General features: G+C 38.9%; 1 long non-coding RNA gene across 1 annotated transcript in view; it reads right to left on the reverse strand.

Moving 5' to 3' along the window:
* Window positions 1–21,576, reverse strand: part of LOC148128842 (uncharacterized) — a 75,075-nt gene that overhangs the window by 38,300 nt on the left and 15,199 nt on the right. Inside the window, exon 2 of the long non-coding RNA XR_015746125.1 lies at window positions 7,298–7,433. This is a non-coding gene — a long non-coding RNA (uncharacterized LOC148128842). The remainder of the gene's footprint in view (window positions 1–7,297; window positions 7,434–21,576) is intronic.

A 21,576-nucleotide genomic window follows, 5' to 3' on the forward strand; every position in this document is an offset into this window, starting at 1 on the left:
TGTCATTCTGTCACTTTCAGTTTGGGCTCTAGAGTTTCTCCATAAGTTATAAACTAAAATTTAGTGCTGAATTGGGGGAACCCACACCTCCCACCTTTTTATTATTTGTTTTATATTGCGCTTTTATGATGTTGTAAGCCACCCAATATTGCTAAGCAGAGACGTGTAAATGTAATAAACAATACATTAGCGGAATCAGTTTATATCAACACAATTCACTATACCCTTCTGTCTTTGCGAACTATTTTTCTACCATGTCTGTAGATTGCTTTTAGTTTTTTAAACTTCTCACCTCTCTTTGAGGACCTCATTAACAATTTTCAATCACAATTCAATCAATTTCCCCCCTCCCTTTGACTTTATTCTTTCTTCATAAACTTATTTTGCAATTTCACTAAAATTCTTTTTTTTATATGACAAATTACTTCATACTGGTCATATGAGAATTAATGAGGATCAAATTGCAATCCAAGAACCAACCATCTTTAGGACCTCGAGACGGTTGTCAGAAGGATGGGGTAGCCTCCACGACGGAGAGATTACCGGGTTACCCAGGAATACCCAAAGAATATAAAATTTTAGCAGAAGCTTTCAGTGAGGAAGAATGCAACGTAGTCCCCCCTACCGACCTAGACTGCAGAATAGAGTTCGTCCCAGGGGCAAAACTACCCAAACCAAAAACGTACTCAATGTCCCCAAGAGAAATGAATGAACTTGAGAAAGTACAGTGACACCAACTTAGCTAGGGGTTTCATCGAACCAGCAAAATCACTGGTCACAGCCCCAATGCTCTTTAAAGAAAAGAAAGATGGAGTCGGTTGGGGGGAGGTGTTGATTTTCACGGAATAAATGCTGTCTGCAGACAAAATACCTTCTCTCTCTTATGAAGGATCTGCTCAATTATTTGGCAAAAGGCAAAGTATTTACCAAGCTAGACCCAAGGGAAGCATATTATTGGGTTCACATAAGAGAGGGCGATGAATGGAAGACTGCATTCAATTGTCTGCTAGGCAGTTTCGAATTCAAAGTGATGCCTTTTGGACTCCAAGGAGACCCCGCAGTATTTATGCAACTCATTAATGAGGTGCTACATGTGCACCTAGACCAGGGAGTCTTAGTTTACTTGAATGAGACATCTTCTGTGAGACATGGAGGATAGTATGGCAGGTTCTGAAAAAATCCTAGATGCCAAGCTTTATAGCAAACTGTCAAATGTGAATTACATAAGACCTCCTTAGACTATCTAGGCTACCGAGTGTCAAGTGATAACATAGAGATGGAGTTCGCCAAGGTCAAAGTGGTGCTCAACTGGCAGCCCCCTTGCGCCCAGAAACAGCTTCAAAATTTCTTGAGGTTTGAAAACTTTTACCAACAATTCATTCCCACATTTGCTGAGATAGCATTACCACTGACTGAACTGTCAAAAACCAAGGGATTCGGCCCCAGCCAAAACCTAGCCGGCCACTGAACTGGACCCATGAGTGTCAGCAAGTGTTTGAGGAGTTGAAGGGAATGCTTCTGAGGGAACCAATCCTTCTGCACTCTGACCCAGACAAGCCAGCAATGTCGCCATCGCTGCAGTGCTCCTACAGAAAAATTCCCTGGGCCAGTTGCAGCCTTGCGCTTATGTGTCCAAAAAGCTGGCCGATGCTGAGAGACAATGGGCCATATCAGAAAAAGAGGCCTTTGCAGGGAGGTGGGCTCTCTTCTCCTGGAGGCATTACTTGGAGGGGGGAGGGGCCTTTCAAAATCTGGACTGATCATAAGAACCTAGAAGCTCTAAAAACTCCTGGAAAACTGTACCCAAAACAAGTCTGCTGGGTGCAGTACTTCAAACATTTCAATTTTGAGCTGAAGCATATTCCAGATGAGAAGAATAAGTTAGCTGATGCACTATCAAGAAAACCTCCTTTTAACAGCAAGTGGGAGGAAGTAGTACATGCAGTCATACCCCAATCTCAGCCAATGGCTTGTCACCACCCGAAGCCAAGCTAGAAGTAGGGGTGACTACACAACACCCAATCACCACAAAGATGAAATTTGCAATTCCCATAGACCAGTGGTTAAAAGACAACCCCCTAATGCCCTCATGATGTAAGATGGGTTAGCCTGGAAGGGACCTAAGTTGTATGTTCCTGCCAGCCTAAGGCTGAAAGTACCACAGTAATACCATGACTCATGGTTGGCTGGGCACTTTGGATTCCTTGACTCTCTACTTGATGAGGTGATGGTTCTGGTGGCCAAAGATGAAAGCCAATGTTGAGGATTACATAAAGAGCTGCTCCACCTGTGTGGCGATGAAAATGTGGACTTTATAGTGAAACTTCCAGAGAGCGGCAGGAATACCATCATTTGGACACTGGTTGATCTATTCTCTAAGCAAGCACATTTCATTGTGTGTCCTAGATTACCATCAGCTAAGAAATTAGTGAAAATGTTCATCAAGCAGATTTATAGGCTCCATGGCATGCCGTGGTGGATCATCTCAGATCAGGGAGTGCAGTTTACTGCTCAGTTCTGGAGAGAGTTCCTACGATCCGTTGGGTCCTCTCAGGGGCTGAGATTTGTGTTTCATCTGAACATGAACGGGGCTGCAGAATGGACAAATGCATTGCTGGAACAATACCTGAGCTGCTACATAGACTATCAATAGGAGAATTGGGCTGATCTGCTGCCTTTTGCGGAAGTAGCCTACAACAACACTATCCATAGTAGCACCAGTTTAACCCCTTTCCAAATCACTAGCGGAATGGACTTCGTGCCTATGCCTGAGTTGCATAGAGAGCCTCCCACCTTGATGTCCTTGGCCGAGTGGATGGACTTGCTAAGAAAAGGGTGGGAAAACACCAAGCAGGCTCTTGCCCAAGCAGCTGAGAAGTACAAGCATCAAGCAGATAAACACCGGTCCCCACAAGCCCCTTTCAAAATGGGTGACCGGTTCTACCTGTCCACTAAATATCTTAGACAGGCTGCCCATGAAGAAGCTAGGTTCAAAATTCATAGGGCAGTTTCCAATAGTGAAAGTGATAAATCCCGTAACTGTGCAAGTAAGTCTTCCTTGCTTATTGGGGGCAATGCATCTGGTATTTCATAGCAGCTTATTGAAACCCAGCTGATACATCCCAATTAAGACCAAGAGATCAGCCAGCTTCCAAACCAATAGTGGTCCAGAGTGAAGAGCATTATGAAATGAAGAAAATCCTAGATTCTAGGTTACATAGGGGTCGATTACAATATCTCGTTCACTGGAAGGGATACCCTTTGTCTGAGGCAACTTGGGTAAAAAGTTGGGACATAAAAGCAGATAGATTGGTAAAACAGTTTCATGAAAAACTTCCCGATAAGCCAAAGGGGCCACCTGGGGTGGGGGAAAGAGGTAGTTAGTTGATGTTGATTCTAACCCCGTCACTTGAATCATTTCAGGATGTTATCGCTTGAGGGGAGGCAGCCTGTCAGCCTCAGATCCATCTTGATTCAGATTTAGGGCTGCCATAGTGTGGGGTGGGCACAGTGTGGGAACCGGAGAGTAGTGAAAAGGGAAGATAGCCACAACAACATTCTTTCACCAGAGCTCAAGTTCGAGCCCCTGGAGTTTGGAAGGGAGTGACTGGACTTGGTGGGAATTCAGAATTGAGGTGGATTGGAGAGTGTGACTTGAAGGTAATCAATAGGGGCAGGGTATGAGTTTTAGTGTAGAGGGGGCAAACCACAGGAATTCAGATTCGGATTTCCCCCAGACATGCCAATATGACTTCTGTGATGACCCGAGGCATGGCACAAAGGCAACACAACCAGAGAACAGGTATGAAGGTGTGAACAGGAGGGGGTGCGATTTTCATCTGAACCCCCTGTCCCTTGTTCTACCTCTTCCCTGCTCTGCCCAGCCTGACTTTGCCCTTTCCCAATTTCCTCCACAGCCAACGGAGCCACTCTCCTGCTCTCTGTCAGCTGTTTGTCTTTCCCCTCAGATTCAGACTCCAACGGGGGCATGACACTTCTCTAATAAATTCTTACTTGGATAGAGTAAGTAACTTTGTCTCTGAGTGCTTTAATTCAGGATGGAGAGTTTAATTGGAATGCTGACATTCTTTATGTGATTTTGTCGCTCCCTTTGTGGCTTACCCCAAAATGAAGTATCATGATGACTAAATATATATTTTTAAATTTTTGCTCTCAATCTAAACTGTCTTTATGTGGCCACATAACATTACAATGTCTTACCATTTGTTAAACAAATGATCATGTTGAGGATCATCTGTACATAGACAAGAATATGTATCCTTAGCCTCTATTTTTTTTTCTAATGAAGCATTTTGATGGATATCCCTAGCTAGATCAGTGAAACATTGCTTTACAATGATAGTCTGAAAAATCAAATCAAACCTACAGTAGCTTCTATCACCCCCACCGACATTCCGTTCTAAGTCCCTTCTTCATTCCCAAACCCTCTGCCTTTTAGAAAAGGAGAGTAGGTTCGAAAGCCAGTTCAGTTAGAAACAATCACTTCAAGGTAGCTGGAGTATTTCAGAAAGCTCATTTTTCATCACCCTTTTAGCTGAGTCTAAAATATTCTACTGTCCGTCAGCCAATGCAGGAAGTTGAACCTTCCTTTCCACCATCATTTTTAGTATAAATCAAAGGATTCTTCCTTTTAAATGCAAAAAAGAATATATTGAACTAGCAACAACTTTGTTAGAGTTGAAATGGGGCTTATAATTAAGAGATTACTTCACAACACAGAAGTATGAGTCTCTTTTTAAGATTCAGTTTTAAATCCTGAAACTTAGAGAAGTGAGGTGAAAACACTCAACAGTTTTTCTCCTCTAAATAACATCTGAGTAACCACTTGAAGGAAAATAGAACAGGAAATATAGTTTTTCACTCAGCAAATTACACACACACACACACACACACACACACACAATATTTGATTTAATATTATTTAATATTTAATATGAATGAATATGAAGAAGATATTAGAAACACCAATCAAGCAGAACACAGCAAACTCCAAGACCAATAAACACAGACCAAGACTCCTAACCAATCAGGATGAAGAAAAAAACATTCTAACTTAGCAATAGGCTAGCATCAAATTTAAAACAGAAACGGCTATGAAAGCCTGACTCACAGATGAACACAATACACAAGCCTGATGATGGCATATGAGATTCTGCCAAAATGTTGCTACAACTTTAAAAGCACAACTATAATGATGTGGGAAAATACCTGAACAAAGCTGAATACCATGCATATAAATACCAGCGAAAACTTAAGAAAACAAATATTAGACCTCTAAGGGGAGGAAATAAACAGCCAGACCAAAACCTACGAGAAGCTGGAAGTTAAAAGAGCAGGAATACTATGTGACCTCAAATTCCTACACAACTGCAGAGACAACAATGCAACACTGACCTGCTTCAAATTAACATTTCATCACAGCACAACAGCTACCAAACGTATCCTGAAAAGAACTGAAATGGCTCCACTCAGAAACAAACTCCACAGAAGGAGATTCCAACTCGACCAGTTAAACAAAGACCTCCTAACCCTACACCTGGAATTAAGCAACAAAATCCACGCTCTACTTTGGTACAAGATAAAGCAACTTACAACTTGGAGAGCTGAAACTGAAATCACTTACAAAAATGACAAACTCCTGAAGAAACTAAAGAAATTAGAACATGACAAGAAAGCCCCCAACAACTCACAACAACACCTGAAACAATCAGCATACAACATTTCCAATAGAGAATTCACCAAAACAGAAACAGATGTCCTAACCAAAGGATTCGATTATGCTATAACACCCAAAAAATCCCCACAGAATCCACCATATGCAGAGTGGAATCCAGCCTAACTAAATTAAATACAGATGAAACTGATAGAATAAGACACCAAGTCACTAACATCCTATGCACAAGCAAACCACCCAAAAGCAACTTACACAAAGAGGAACTAAAAGCCTTGCAAGCCCTAAGGAACGACAGCAGCATAATCATACTTCCAGCAGATAAAGGTAATGCCACAGTAGTAATGGATAGAAAAGACTACAAAACAAAATTGACAGACCTACTCCAAGACTCCACATACAAATCCATAAACATGGACCCAACCACATATCTGGAAAAAATAACCAAGAAGAAACATGAGCAAAGAGATCCAACAAGACGATCATCCCAAGAGAAAAATCTTCCAGATGCCCCAAACTATACGGCCACCCAAAAATACACAAAGAAGGCATACCTCTCAGACCCATAGTCAGCTCCAGAGGAGCACCACTACAAAAACTAGCCAAATACCTAGCAAAGCAGCTACAGCCCAATGCTGAAGCAGCAGCTTCACATGTACAAAACTCATACCACCTCTTGGAAATGATCAAAGATTTACACGTGGAACAAAAAGATCTGCTTGTAAGTTTCAACGTGGTTTCACTATTCACTCAAGTCCCGATAAAAGAAACCCTAGAAATCATCAAAAATAAATACCAACCACCGAAACACCTCACGGAATTAGCAGAACACTGCTTAACCAACACATATTTCATATACAAAGGACAAAGATACAAGCAAATTGAAGGAGCTCCTATGGGATCACCACTGTCACCAGTTATTGCAAACCTGTTCATGGAAGAATTCAAATCCAGAGCCCTAGCCAATGCCACCCACAAACCAAATTATGGTTAAGATACATCGATGACACAGTTCAGATAGCACAATAAGCCAACCAAAACCAAATAATTCTTTTTCTGGCTTAATATGATACCCAAGCCTACATTACCTATGTGTTTAATAAGGCTTATCCCTACATTTATAAAACTTTTAATAAAAGTTTTGTAAAAGTGTGCTAATATTCCAGGAAAGCTCACAAGAAAATAGTATCAAACCCACAATAACAATATTAATTAAAATAGTATAATAATATTAAGTAAAAGCCGCAATTGTGACAACATTGAGTCATTGCATGTTCCATGTTATGACCAAAAACAATGTAAATATTGTTGTGAGGTTGAGGTTAGCTGAGAGAAACTTCCCCTTGTCCCTTGTGGTCAAATGACATCTAAAAAATCTGCAAATATCTGTGAAATCTACAAAATTATTTGTGAAATTTAGCAATGAATAACTGGCATCACAATCTGTGAAGCTGGATACACATAAAAATCGAATTATTTAAATAAAATCAATAGCAGCAACAGGTTTGGGCCTGTTATAACACAATGACACTATATTTTTATTGACTGTTTTCTAGTATGATTTGATTGCTTATTTTACCCTATGACTATTATTAAGTGTTGTACCTTATGATTCTTGACTCTTGACGAATGTATCTTTTCTTTTATGTACACTGGGAACATAAGCACCAAGACAAATTCCTTGTGTGTCCAATCACACTTGGCCAATAAAGAATTATATTCTATTTGTTAAGTCTGAAATCTGCAAAGGAAAAAGAAACATTTACTAGAATGAGTATGTCTTATATAATTTTTATGGGAAAGAAAACCACAGTGAAAATTTGAGTCCTGTTGCTTGTTAAATTGTGGAATAAATTGTCCTATCAGAGTTGTATTATTCTGGGTAAAAAACTTTCTAACTATATTGCATAGTATGTACAATGCAGTTTACTCAAAATTGGCAACTTCCTTAAATACCTAAAGGGACTGTGGCACAGTTTGCCAACATGTTTTTCTTGTCAAGACTGAGCAATATATTGCTGTCATCACTGAATAAAGGAATTAAAGGGGAGAAATGCATAGAAAATATACACAGTATGAGTAAGCCTGGGCACTTTTTTTAAAACAAATTCATACCCCAAACCCCAAAAACTTTAACCTTAGACTGTCTACTATTGACCCCACCCCTTTCCTAAGAGGTCTGTAGGGGGCGTGCATAAGCGCACCAACGTGCCTACCGTCCCTGTCCTATTGTTTCTCTTATTCTTCTATTTTTCTTATATGTACCCATTTCATGTATTCACAACTATGTATACACTTATACTTATTATCTTGTAAACAATTGGCAAATCAAATAAATAAATAAATAAATAAATAAATAAATAAATAAATAAATAAAATAAAAACATTAAACAGCCTTTCTGGTCTAAGATGAATGTGATAGAAAGCCTAGCAGCTCCTAACTCTATGTGTCCCTTGGCTGTGTTTTCTTAGGAAAAGGAACTCAGACATTCAGGAGTAACTTTGTGAGAGGAGGGGGAGTGGGGAGGGTTGTAAAAAAAAATCAAGATGGAAATCATGACTAGTGATGGAAGTGCCAACTCTTTTTAAATCTGCTCTGGAAGCCTCTGAAGATCACATGAACCCAACTAGATGGTTGACAACTTACATGACGTATGTATTAACATGCATCCCCTCATAATTATTAGATTGAATAATATTTTATGTTAAGTGACAAGTGAATCTTTAAACTTTTCAAGGTGAAAGTTTTAGAAATCATAATGCTTTAGAACACTCTTAATTTTTAATCCTTAAAAGCAGTCTAGAGTTTTCCTAGGGGCAGCCTTTACATCTCTAAATTCACTCTTTATTGAACATTACATTATGACTGGACTCTGGAAGCTGTAAGGCCTAAATTTGTCATTTCTATAAGGTATACTAGACTGAGAAACCAATGTCATGTAACTCAGGGCTACTTTTATTGTAACAGCTATAATAACAGAACTTTGCAAATATGAATGTACTCTCCCTCCCTCCCTTTATTTTTATGTGAAGTAAGGAGGGGTTTATCGGAGACATTTTTTCAAATTACTTTCTTGGCCCCTGTTCAGGCTCATCTTATTTGACGATTGCTTTGAAGTGGCTTTTCTTCCTACTCTTTAAAGCCATCCCCTCTCCACTCTACTAAATTTAATTTTAACTATTGGTTAAAACAGAATTTAAGTCTACAGTGTATTGGATTTGATTCACCTTATATTGATACAGTGTTTTAAATATTCTTTGGAGGTAACATTATAATTGAATGGGTGTTTTCTTTTTCTTTCTTTTTCTGCTCTTGATTTAACCTTAGATTAACCAAATGTTAGAGCCGATCTTAAGAAAAAAAAAATAAGGGACACAGATCACTAATTAGATGTATCCCCGATTTCAAATTACTTTAAAACAGATAGAATCAAATGTTCAAGACAAATTATTTTTCAAATTACTGCCTTCATACTGGTAAGGTACAATATTGCCATGTTGTAAAAGACTTTGTCTTTGCAGCTCTGAGAATTTCAATCAATAAAATCTGTATTCTGTAAGAATATATAGTTCTTTATTATCAATCAGATTTTATGGTCCTTCTGATATTGCCTAATATTGTAGATTGTTTCCCAATCCAGTTATGTATGTGCTTACAGTGACTATCATCCAGTGACATGGACAATTAGAGAAGAAAAATATTGTGTTTTTTTCAACTGTTCATATAAGGTTTGCATTTTTGGCTTTGGTATATTTTATATTGCATTTTGCAAATATTTGTTTATGATCTGGCTGTTGACAAAATGAAGTGACTTGATCTGATTTAATACTGAGAAAATTAATTTAAAATAATTATATAGAATCCGCATATAAAGAATCCGCGTATATATGAATTGAACCCCAAGTTTGTGTGTGTGTGTGTGTGTGTGTGTGTGTAAACTGGTACATAGTTGCAAGTCTCACAGCAGTGACCCTGAGTGACACGCAGGTTAAAAATTCAAAATTCAAAATCCTTGCTCAAAATAATAGTAATGATTAATAATCTTAGCCCAAATACTAAAGGTATTTATTTTTGTAACGACATTTATAAATTTCTCCAATCCTAGTAGATCCTGTGCAAAGAAAAACAAAACAAAAATAAGAACTATAAAGACACAATAAAATAATTTTGTCTAGATCTTCATACATATGCATCAAAATAAGAAATATATTCAAATTTACTAGTTAGTGAAGTTTCAAGAGAATTATTTTACAAAGATAAATAAGGGAATTAGAACATAATCTAGAACCCAATTCTTAAAATTGTTTTAATTATTCATAACACCAGTACACATTAAGTCTAATATAATTTATATAATAATCAGGAAGAATTCAAAATTCAGATTAATTAAATGAATTGAGAAACAAAAAATTCTGGTCTAGCCATAATATATGTCATCTGCATATTACAGTATTGTCTATGCTCTATACAATTTGCCTATGGTATTCTCCACAGCATTTGAACACTGTAACCCCATCCATGTTACGGTGTTACCCACACACCAGCCCATGCTCTAGGCCAGTGATGGCTAACCTTTTCGGCACCAAGTGCCCAAAGTGTGTGTGTGTGTGTGCGTGCACCCCCAAAATGTAGTGCACGTGCACACCCTGCACATACATCCTGTCCCACATGCATGCATGGGTGACCCCATCCCCTGCGCATGCACATGGACTCCCCATGCATGTGTCCTGCTACCCACACATGCACGTGTGACCCCCAATGTGCCTTGACCCCTGCGGATACATGGCAGAGATCCAAAAATCAGCTGGCCGGTGGGAGGGGCACATGCACATGCGCACCGGTGCTGAGCTGGGTCGACAGTTCACGAGCCCAGAGAGAAGGCTCTGTGTGCCATCTCTGGCATGCGTGCCAGAGGTTTCCCATCATAGCTCTAGAGTGTCTACCTATGCCACTCCTGATTCCCAATGTCATCAGCCTGCTTGCTTGGGACTCCTACCTCTTCTTACTTAATGCCCAACATATTCCTGGAGATACAATGGAAATTGGGACTGCTGAGATTATAGTTGCTAAGTGATTGGTCATATGACATCACACTTTTCAACTGCATTGCTTAGTCATGGAAATTTTGCTCTCAATTGCTTGCCCCAACCTGAGGACTACTATAATAAAGCAAAGATCATAGAATTCCTATAGGTGATTTAGGGAGTGAAGAAGCAATTCATCTTAAAAACTTTAAAAAACTAACCCTTATAAAACCTTTTACAGAATTTAAATAGGTTGTGGCTGTTACACCTTGTTGATGTTAACTTTGAGCAAAACATTTATTCAAAATGGGTATTGTCAGAAGTTTTTTATGTTAGTATAAATACTGCCTTAACCGGGTGTTCAGCAGCTTGAATAATAAGTTGTAACCTCTATGATCAAAAATCTTTTAAAGCCTTAACATCCTCTTGGAAATAGCAAGAAAACAGATCTATAAAATATAGTAGGTCCTTTACCCTGATTAGGAATGAATTAATGGGGAGGGAAAGAGAGAGAAACACAGACATCATGTGTAGACCCAGCTCTCTGAAAAAAAGCTCTAATTCTTGGAAAAGCATAAAGAAAGATAAGAGGATGACTAGCAGCAAGATAGATGAATTTAGCTACAGTGGCCATGAGTGCATCGATGGAAGACCTGATACACCAGGTTAGGAGTAAATAGTCATGCAGAAAATCTATTCATGTGGTTGCTAAGAGTCAACAATGACTTGGTGGCATATAATCAATCAAAAAAAGCAACACACCTAGTAATGAACATATATTTAAAGGTTTGGGAAGGAAAAGCAAAGAAATAGGGAAAGGAAATAATAAGCTGTAAAAGAACCTGAAATCTGTAAACTTTTCTGTACCTCAAATATATAGATATAACAAGCAAAATGCATATAAAAGCTAGAGATAAATAAATGTAATAACTTGAATGTAAGCAAGCATAATAGCAAAATCTGATAGTTTTAAAAAGCATCTTCTTTCAATAGAAGTTTAACGAGATATAACTTATTTTAACTTTTATTCTTATGAGTGCCTTTAAAAAAATCAAAACAAAGAACTGGAAATCTGATAAAATTTGGAAGATTCTTCTTTGATATCATTCATTGTGTTGATCATCTTTCTCTGTATATCTATCTTCCTTACTGTGATATGGGAAAATATGAGTCTTTTATCTCCTCCCCATTCAATTATTTGATTACTTTTTGTTAAAAACATTCATTTTATCAAGGCAAAATCTAAGGAACTCCACAATGAGTGAGAGTGAGGCATATTAGTTGTACAAAAATGAAGTCTTCTCAAGAAGCCACTTAATATTTATCTGGTAATCTTTATACAAACCTTCCCATCTCAGAGTTTTCATAAAGAGAACCAGCTGGCCTTTCTCATTTTCTTTTGGAATTCTAAACACCCATAAACTGTTTCTAGTGAGAGTGAGACTTCCATTGTTTGATCATGAAGAATGTTCACAGCCTTTAGTCAATCAATTTTAGATGTATTCACTATCTTCCCATGATCTTTCAACTGAGATATTCTGTTTTTAGCTACATTCAATCTGATATTCAGTTGTTTACAATGCCTTTAATCGCTTTTATTTGTTCTCTTGGTTAGAATAGCCATCTGACTAAACTCAGTTTAGAACAGGAGTGTCAAACTGGGGGCTCGCAGGCCAGATGCATCATGCGCAGGCCATGCCCGCTCGTTCTGCAAAGGCAAAATACATCGCGATACGTCACAAGATATCAACGTGACACGCGAGTTTCACATCCGTGGTTTAAAAGGAAAAAAGATGATGGGATGCCATTCAGACAGATAAAATTAGCTATCTCCAATAAACAAAACACAAAATAATTACCTGTTTCTGGTTACAATAATAGCAACTTGAGTAGTAAATAAATGCTTATCAGAAAGAAAATATTCTAGGATCTGATAGAGAATATTGATACCTAATCTAAAAAATTACCATCTTCTCTGGAAGACTGTGGGTTGTACAAAATTGTATTCTCCAAGTCTAAAATAGTCCATCCATGTTAAACTAGTTTCATTTTTTTAAATCTACAAATATTATTTTTCTTCATGTTCCATTATGATGATGTCTGTGCCAGGCATAACAGTACATTCTTGGACTGGATATGATAGCATCCTATCTTTACATTAGAGTCCTGATCTAATTTGGATGTTTTAGAAGAAATACTGATATCAGTATAGTTAGATCCTATAGATGTGTTCAAGATTTTAAAAATCTGGCTAGAAAATCTCATGCTTTTTAAAGTCTCTTTAAGGAGTTATGAATGTGAAGTCTAAAATAGAGGTGAACCATTTCACACTTCTTTATGACAAGATATTTTTGAGGATGTAAGCCTAAATTCCTTAATAGTCCTGTAATAATAATGTCATATAATAATGAAGGGACAACAGAGACATGTCTAAGCTAACCCGTATCAGTTTTGATTCCCAGAAGTATTGTATGTACACAGGCATACAGGTACTACAGGTTTACAAATATGCCCCATTCATTGCATTAAGTGTGAGATGAAATTTGAGTATATTGTATCAAAAAAAAGGACGAATTTGTTTATTTTTTCTTCCATGTCCCCAACACTAGGCTAGGCTTTAACCAATAACTGCCAGGCTCATAAAAGTGAGGGCTCAAATGACAATTTTATAAACATTCAATTTAATGAGCAGAAGGGCTTCATGGATTAATATTATCTGTAGTATATTTTTAACATTTCAGAACAGCTTAAAAATTAAAGGCATATTATGGCATAGTCAGGGTTCTATTATAAATATTGTATTGTTTTTCTTGATAGTGGCTGATATATAAAAGATGTGCTATCTATTGTTAGCTGAGCCCTGAGGTTTTACAGCAAAATAAATATATACATTGCCAAATAACTTTATTTTTATAAAAATAAAAGTTATGAACTTGATTAAAAAGAGTGATATGTTTCAATTATGTGACACGTGAGTTTGATATCCGTGGGTAAATGTGAGTGAAAAAGCAACAAAAGAAGAATAATTTCTAGTACAGAAAAAAAAAACTAGAGAGAAAGGGAATTAAGAAAATGTGTCCCAATGTACTGGCAAAATTCATAGCGTGCAGAAGTTGTTTTTCATTTAATAATAAAGTTGGAAACATTAATTTTAATATTATTTGAATCACTTCATGAGGTCAGTCTACTTCTGTGTAGAGAAGGGTTATGGAATGCAGTTCAGCATCCACCAGATGTAAATGCTTGGGATCCAGAAAATGAGGATGATGCCAAGAAGCTTGCTGACTTTAAACAGAACAACGTACAAGCTCTTTGTATAATTGGACTAACACTGAGTGACTAGCACCTAGTCCATATTTGTGGAGAAGAGTCTGCTGCTAGGTGTTGGGAGAATTTGAAGAGGATTTATGTTTGTGACAGTGTAGGTGCACACATACATCTTACACGTAAACTGTTTAGAGCACGTCTTCTGAAAGGTGGAGATATGTTACCTCATTTGAACTTCATGAAAATAACTTTTCAGGAGCTACATGAAAAGGAACTGATATTTTCAGAGCTGCATCAAGTTTACATCATTCTTTCCTCATTGGATGAAAGTTATGATGATTATGTATCTTCACTGGAAGTCCTGCCCAGAGATAAACTGACATTGACTGACATAACCGGAAGGTTGTTAGAAGAAGCAAGAAGATGACCGGATAGGGACCAACTGAGAAAGAAACAACCACAAGAAGAGGATTTGTCTTCAACTTCCTATACTGTTAGGAAATGTTTTTCTTGTGGGGCTAGGAGACATATAGCTAGATTCTGTAAGAAAGGAAAATGACAGAATACTAGTAATCACCAGAAGGCTAAGAAGAATGTTAGTTTAGCTATGTCTAACAATTCAACTGTAAACCATGATTTGTGGGTTGTTGATAGTGGAGCATCGCAATGCATTACTAAAGATAGAAAGAGGTTTGTAAAGATGTCCACGAGTAAGCAACATGTATCATTGGCAAATGGATGGAAGATGAAGGCTTCTGGTGAAGGTACTGCATATTGTTCTTGTATAAACAACATTTAACTATGTTATATGTACTAAACTGAAATTTAATTTGTTATCAGTAAGGGCTTTAGCTAATATTGGTTATGTAGTAACCTTTAGGGGAGATAACTGTATAATAGAGAAAGAGGGTAAAAGTGTTACTGCTACTTTAGAAAATGATTTATATGTGATACATGATGATCAGTTGAAGATGGCTAACTCGGTTTATAACAATGTTAAGCCACATGATGAATGTATACATTTACTGCATAGATGTCTGGGGCACATTAATTTCAAAATGCTCAAACAAACTGTTGAATTGTCAGAGGGAGTAAAATTGAAACCCTGTAGCAAGTATTTAAACTGTAATGCTTGTAGCCAAGAGAAAAGTAAGGTTACTCCTGCAAACAGACTAAATGGGTTTAAGACCAAAGAACCTTTAGAGGTTGTTTTTGCTGACATAATTGGTCCTAAAAAACCTAGTTTGGGAGGTGCCTGCTATATTTTGAGTATTATGGACCATTACTCACGATATGGTTTCTGCTATCTCATGAAAAACAAAACAGAAACATTCCATCCTTTCTTTAACTGGCTAAGGTTTGCTGAAAGAAAAATGAGTAGTAAAGTAATTACTTTAGTTACTGATAATGGGACTGAGTTTGTTAACAAAAGATTCCAAACAATGCTGAAATTGGCTGGTGTTGAGCATAAACGTTCTGCACCTTACAGACCACAACATAACTCGTTTGTAGAATGAAGAGGGCAAACATTACAAGCCATGGCTCACACTATGTTATCTGATTCAGGTTTGCCTGAAACACTGTGGGGTGAGGCCATAATGTGTAGCAACCATGTTTTAAACAATGTAGTTAACACAACAACTGGAGAATTGCCATTCACTTGTTGGCATGGCAGCAAACCAAATTTAAGTTACCTACACACATTTGGAGCTCCAGCATGGGTGCATATTCCCTCACAAGTAAGACTGAAAGGGCAACATAGAGCTAAGAAGTTATTTTTTGTAGGTTACGAGGCCAACCATAGATGGTTTAGATTTTGGAATCAAGGAACAGCTCATGTTTATTGTAGTGCTAGTGCAAAATTTCTTGAGCACGTTGGGTGGGATAAACTGGAACAGGAATCCAGCAATTATATTATTATTGACACCCAAATAGTCCCTAAAGATGAAATAAGTAAACCACGAATAGCCATTAAAGAGGAAGCACAGGTGGAAGTAGTAGAACAGGCACAGGAAGAAGTAGAAGAACAGGAGCAAGTGGCACAGGAGAGTCCCCCAGTTAGCCCTGTATTACCAAGGCGTTCAACCCGAGTAACACGACCAGCTGATAGATATCAGGTTAGTGTTGTATGCCAAGTGAATACAGTTCCAAATAATTATAGTGAACTAAAACTGTATCCTGCTAAGGATCAGGCTGCTTGGCAGGAAGCAATGGATAAGGAATTGGAATCATTAAAAAAGTTGGAGGTATATGAAAATGTTAAGTTACCACCAGGTAAACATGCCATAGGATGTAAATGGATTTATAAACTGAAGACTAGTGTAGATGGGACTGTTACCAATAAAGCCAGGTTAGTAGCACAAGGATTCAATCAGACAGCAAATGACTATGATGAGGTGTTTGCACCTAGTCTGAAGGCTACTACATTAAGGGCAGCATTAGTGTGGGCAGCTAAGGAGAAATACATTTGGATGTAGAGATAGCTTATCTGCATGCACCGTTGCAACATGCTATTTATTTAAAGAAACCTTTAGGTATCAAAAATGACAATACAACTGATTGCTGGAGATTGAAAAAGAGTCCTTATGGCTTAAAGCAATCAGGATATGAGTGGAACCAATGTATAGTTAAAGCATTAACTAAGATAGGTTTTGTAGCTGGCATGGCTGATCCATGTTTGTTTAAAAGAGAAAGTAATGGTGTAATTTTATTGTTGCTATTGTTTACTGATGACATAGCATTAATCACCAAAACTGAACAAGAAGCTACTAAAATAATATCACTGTTAGATAAAAAATTTAAGATAAAAAGGTTAGGAGAAATTAAACAATATCTTGGTTTAAAGATAGATAGAACTAGGGGAGGATACAAGATCTCTCAGGCAGATAAAATTAACCAATTACTAAAAAGTTTTAAAATGGAACTTTGTAAACTGGCTAAAACACCGATGAGCCAGGAGTTTAGCAATGTTCAAAGCCCTATTTTTGATAAGAACATTTATCAGTCCTTGATTGGTAGTTTATCTTATCTCAGTAACTGGTCAAGGCCAAATATAGCATACGGTGTTAATCAATTAGCAAGATTTAATGCTGAGCCGACTGAAAGGCACCGGCAAGCTGCTAAGCGTGTGTTAAGATATCAGAAACAAACAATGCATTATGCATTGTATTTGGAGCCTAAAGATGAACTGAGTTTAACCGCATATGCTGATGCAAGTTTTGCTACAGACATAAATACACGAAAATCTACATCGGGTACAGTATAGTATTATTGGGAAAAGCATTGATTGGATAGAGATCTATTAGACAGAAACATCTAAGTTTGTCAACAATGGAGGCTAAATTCTCATGCTTATCTTTATTATGTACAGATTTAGTTTTGTATAAGCAACTACTAATTGACATGGGAATTGATGTAACAGATTACATTGTTGTTTATGAAGATAATCAGCAATACAGATGGCTTCAAATATTGCGGTTAAAACAAGAACGAAACACGGATTTAAGATATTTAAAAGTGAGACAATATGTGCAAAGTAAGATGATTAAGCTAGAATACTGTATGTCAGAAAACAATATAGTAGATCATTTTACAAAGGCCCAAGGCTCTATAAAGCATAAGGCTTGCTGTGAGGATTATGGACTTAGAATGTAAGGTTGTATATATTGTCCTACCCAAAGGGGAGAATGTTAGGAATGTAAGTCACCTAACAGTTATTTGGGTTGGAAATATATAAACTAGGATAGACATTTTAATACTATGTCTTTAAGAGAATCCTAAAACTGTAATTGGGTGTGGTTTCTCAAACGACCAAAAGATGGAGCCAGAAACCTGGGTTGTTTAGTCTCAGAAAAGAGTCTCAGTGAGTCTCTGTTACTTCTGTTGGAGAGAGTTGCTGTTCCTCCTAATGACTGTTACTGATCGTTGATGTAAGTCTGTTACTGAACTGTTTTTTGATATTTGGATTATCCCTGAACTGAACACTTACTGCTTTACCTGTGAATGACTTGGACTGCTTATCTTGGACTGTACTTAAACATTTATTGGAAGTAAAAACCTACATTTACTGTACAGTGTATCTGTGTGCTGTGTGTATGTTATTCAACATTACTCTCACTACGTCTCCCTGTATGCACTCATTCTCCTAACGGGGAATTACCTCAACAGTATGCCACTTTAACTACATAAGTTCGTGCTGGTTTGGCCAGTTTTTTATTTAGTTACAATATTAAATAACATAGGTAGATAACAATAGTAATTGGAACCACAATTTCTATTACTAAGCAATGCATTATAAAGTGCAATGTCACATGATGACTGTCAAGCACTGGAGAAATCAGGAAATTCAGGCAGTTTAAATGAGTATAAAGATTCACTGCAAACTTTATCTCTCTACAAGAATCTGAGCTACTAACACTCAAAGGAAATTAGCAGGAATTAAGAAAGGCATTCAAGGCAGGCTGGACTTAGATCTCTTGAAGGTGCATACTGTTTCATGACTGATGACATGTTTGACCGTTTCTCAGGCTTAGCCTGGTCATATCCTACATTACCCACCCCTCCATCTAAAAAGAAAAGAGCAATCAGACTTTCCAAGTTCTGGGGAGGAAACGATCTTGTGAAGTTGGAAGATATGATTGAACTTTTTTTTTTTTATCAGTAGTCCCACAATATTTTGTTGTCCTGCATATGGCAGCAGAGAACAGAGCTGGAAATCAGGTTAGTGAAGGGATGATCTGGGGAAGCGAGGGGAATTGGTTGGGAGCTGGAAACCAGGTGGCAGGGAAAACCCCCAAGGACTCCAGGACACTGGTGGTGAAATGGGAGTGGTAGCAGGAGGTGCCCCACTGGCCACCATCAGGTGAGACAGGGAGGGGACTGCTACAGCTGTCACCTTCTCATTCCACCAGAATCAGGGCTGCGCAGGCCGGGTGGCCAAGGATACTATTGGGGCTTCATCCTCCACCCTGCCACCACCACTTTGCTTAGTGGTCATGTCACCAGTGCATCGCTCAGCCTCCTGCTTTGTTGATGCAGGAGCAAGGAGAAGCTTTGTCCTCAAACCCCCTCCAACCCATCTTGCTTTGTCCTCCACCCCTCCACCGCCTCACTTAGTGATTGGAGCACCGGTGCATCACTCAGCCTCCTGTTCTGTTGCAGTGTTGAGTAAGGAGAAGCCGGTGATCTGCACAAGGCTGCTAGAACCACTGCCACAAGGCCAGGGATTTGTCAGCACATTGATGGCCTGGCTAGGGGCCCTCTGGTAAGCCGGTGTGGAGTACACCGGAAAACTCTGCACTGCCTGCTTTGCTTTATCCTCCACCTCTTACTGCCTTTTAGTGTCTCTGGCACCAGTGCACTGCTTCGTCATCCATCCCCCCCAGTGTCTCACTTTGTCCTCCACCTCCCTTGCCTTCTGCTCCACTGTGGCCATGAAAAAAAGACCTAGCTGAAAATAAGCCCCGGTGCTTATTTTGATGACCAAAAATATAAGACTGGGTCTTATTTTCAGAGAAACACTGGTACTATGGGTGTGCCTGTCAATGGGCATCTGGTAAGCCTGGTTTGCTTTGTTAAGTTGCTATTTCAAAAAATATTGGGCTGCAGGGTGTTCTTGTAAGAAATCAATTGCCCCTGGAACAATGGAGTCCATTGTTAGGGTGGTTTTGCAATCTTAGGGTATGTTCCAGACATGATTTGAAATGGCATCATTGAAGTTGATGAGTGCAGTAAATTGTTGTAAGAAAATTCTGTGAGTAGTAGTAATGATGGCCAGTTCTATTTGCTGCAGGTGCAGTAGCAACTCAAGTACTGCTGAAGGCTTTTTAGGCTTTTTAGCCTCCCCATTCATGCCAGAGTGATGAGCTGAGAACATTTAATAGCTGGAAAAATATTTTCCAAAATCTAGATTGGAATTCCGCATCTCTGTCTAATATGAGTGCTGAGAATATACCATGATAGCAAAGAAGAAAAAGTTGGGCTGCATCTTTGATATTGGGTAACCCCTTGCAGAGGATGAAATGGGTCATCTTGGTGAAAAAAATCTATCACCACTATTATGTTAGTGAAGCTTTGGACAGAGGGTAAATCAGTAATGAATGAATGAATTCTTTATTGGCCAAATGATTAGACACACAAGGAATTTGTCTTGGTGCATATGCTCTCAGTGTACATAAAAAGAAAAAGGGCATTGGTACTTACCTGACACGCCCGTTCTCCTTGAGCTGCGAAGAGCATACAGTAGTGGGAGGTGCTTCAGTCTCTGCTTATCTAGGCTGGGCTTAATTTGTGGAATACTCCTCCTCCTCCACAGAACTCCTCCCCAGTGTTCCCCAGTTTTGGCGAAGATGAGAGAAACAAACACCCTCGCCCTTAATACTGTAAAAATTCGTTGGCCAAAACAGGATCCCACCAGACGGAAGAGGGTGGGGCTGGATGCTCTTCTCAGCTCAAGGAGAACAGCGTGTCAGGTAAGTACCAACGCCCTTTCTCCCATGAGCTGCTCAGAGCATCCAGTAGTGCGACATACCAAAGCTTGGCCTGTCCTATGGGAGGGACTCCTTCTGTCTTGGGATCCCCTCCTGGTCCCTGTGGACCCATTGCATTCTGCCAAAGGAGGCCTCGGCTGATGCAAACACATCTATTTTATAATGCCTAATGAAAGGCGATGGAGAGTGCCAGGTTGCGGCATGACAGATGTCTGTGATTGATGCCTGCGTGGCCCATGCTGCCGATGTTGCAGCGCTCCTTGTTGAATGAGCTGTTATGCCCCATGGCACCCAAAGTGCTTGAGTCTGATACATTTTTGCTATTGCAGCCCGTAGCCAATGGCCTATTGTGGAGGATGAGACCTTGCATCCCTGATTGTTGGGCTGAAAAGACACAAAGCCTCCGTTTTTCTAAAAAAAGGCTGTGTGGTGAATATATATTCATAACACTCGCCTCACGTCCAGCCGATGCCATTGTCGTTCCAGCCCTTGGGATGGCCTGGGACAAAAATTAGGAAGTATCAGTTCTTATGACCTGTGAATGGCTGAATTAACTTTGGGTATGAATGTAGGATCGGGATGAAGGACGACCCTGTCAGAATGGAAGACGCAAAGATCTTGTCTGATCGACAAGGCTGCCAGTTCCAAAATACGACGAGCGGAAGTGATTGCTACAAGAAAAACTACTTTATACATCAGAAATTGGAGACTTGACGATTGCAAAGGCTCGAAAGGGCACTTAGTGAGTGCAAGAAGGACCTTGTTAAGGTCCCAAGTGGGATAACGGTGAACCGTTGGTGGGTATAAGTTTGTGGCTCCTCGAAGGAAACACTGTATGCATGGATGATGGGAAAGAGATAGGAGACCTTCATAAGTGACTGACGCCAAGGCTGCCACTTGTCTTTTCAACGTATTAGGTGAAAAACCCCTGTCAAGCCCCTCTTGTAAGAACTCTAGGATCTGAGCCACAGATGGAGAAATGGGATCAATTTGAGACTTGGTACACCATTTGCAGAAACTGGACCACGTGGCATTATAGATGCGAGTTGTTGAGGGGCGTCTGGCAGCTTGGATGGTGGCGATAACTCTGTTGGAAAACTTTTC

Source organism: Notechis scutatus, chromosome Z (genome assembly GCF_049901735.1).
Source record: "Notechis scutatus isolate UNSWTSFEM ecotype Mainland chromosome Z, rNotScu1.2, whole genome shotgun sequence".
Classification (NCBI taxonomy): Eukaryota; Metazoa; Chordata; class Lepidosauria; order Squamata; family Elapidae; genus Notechis; species Notechis scutatus.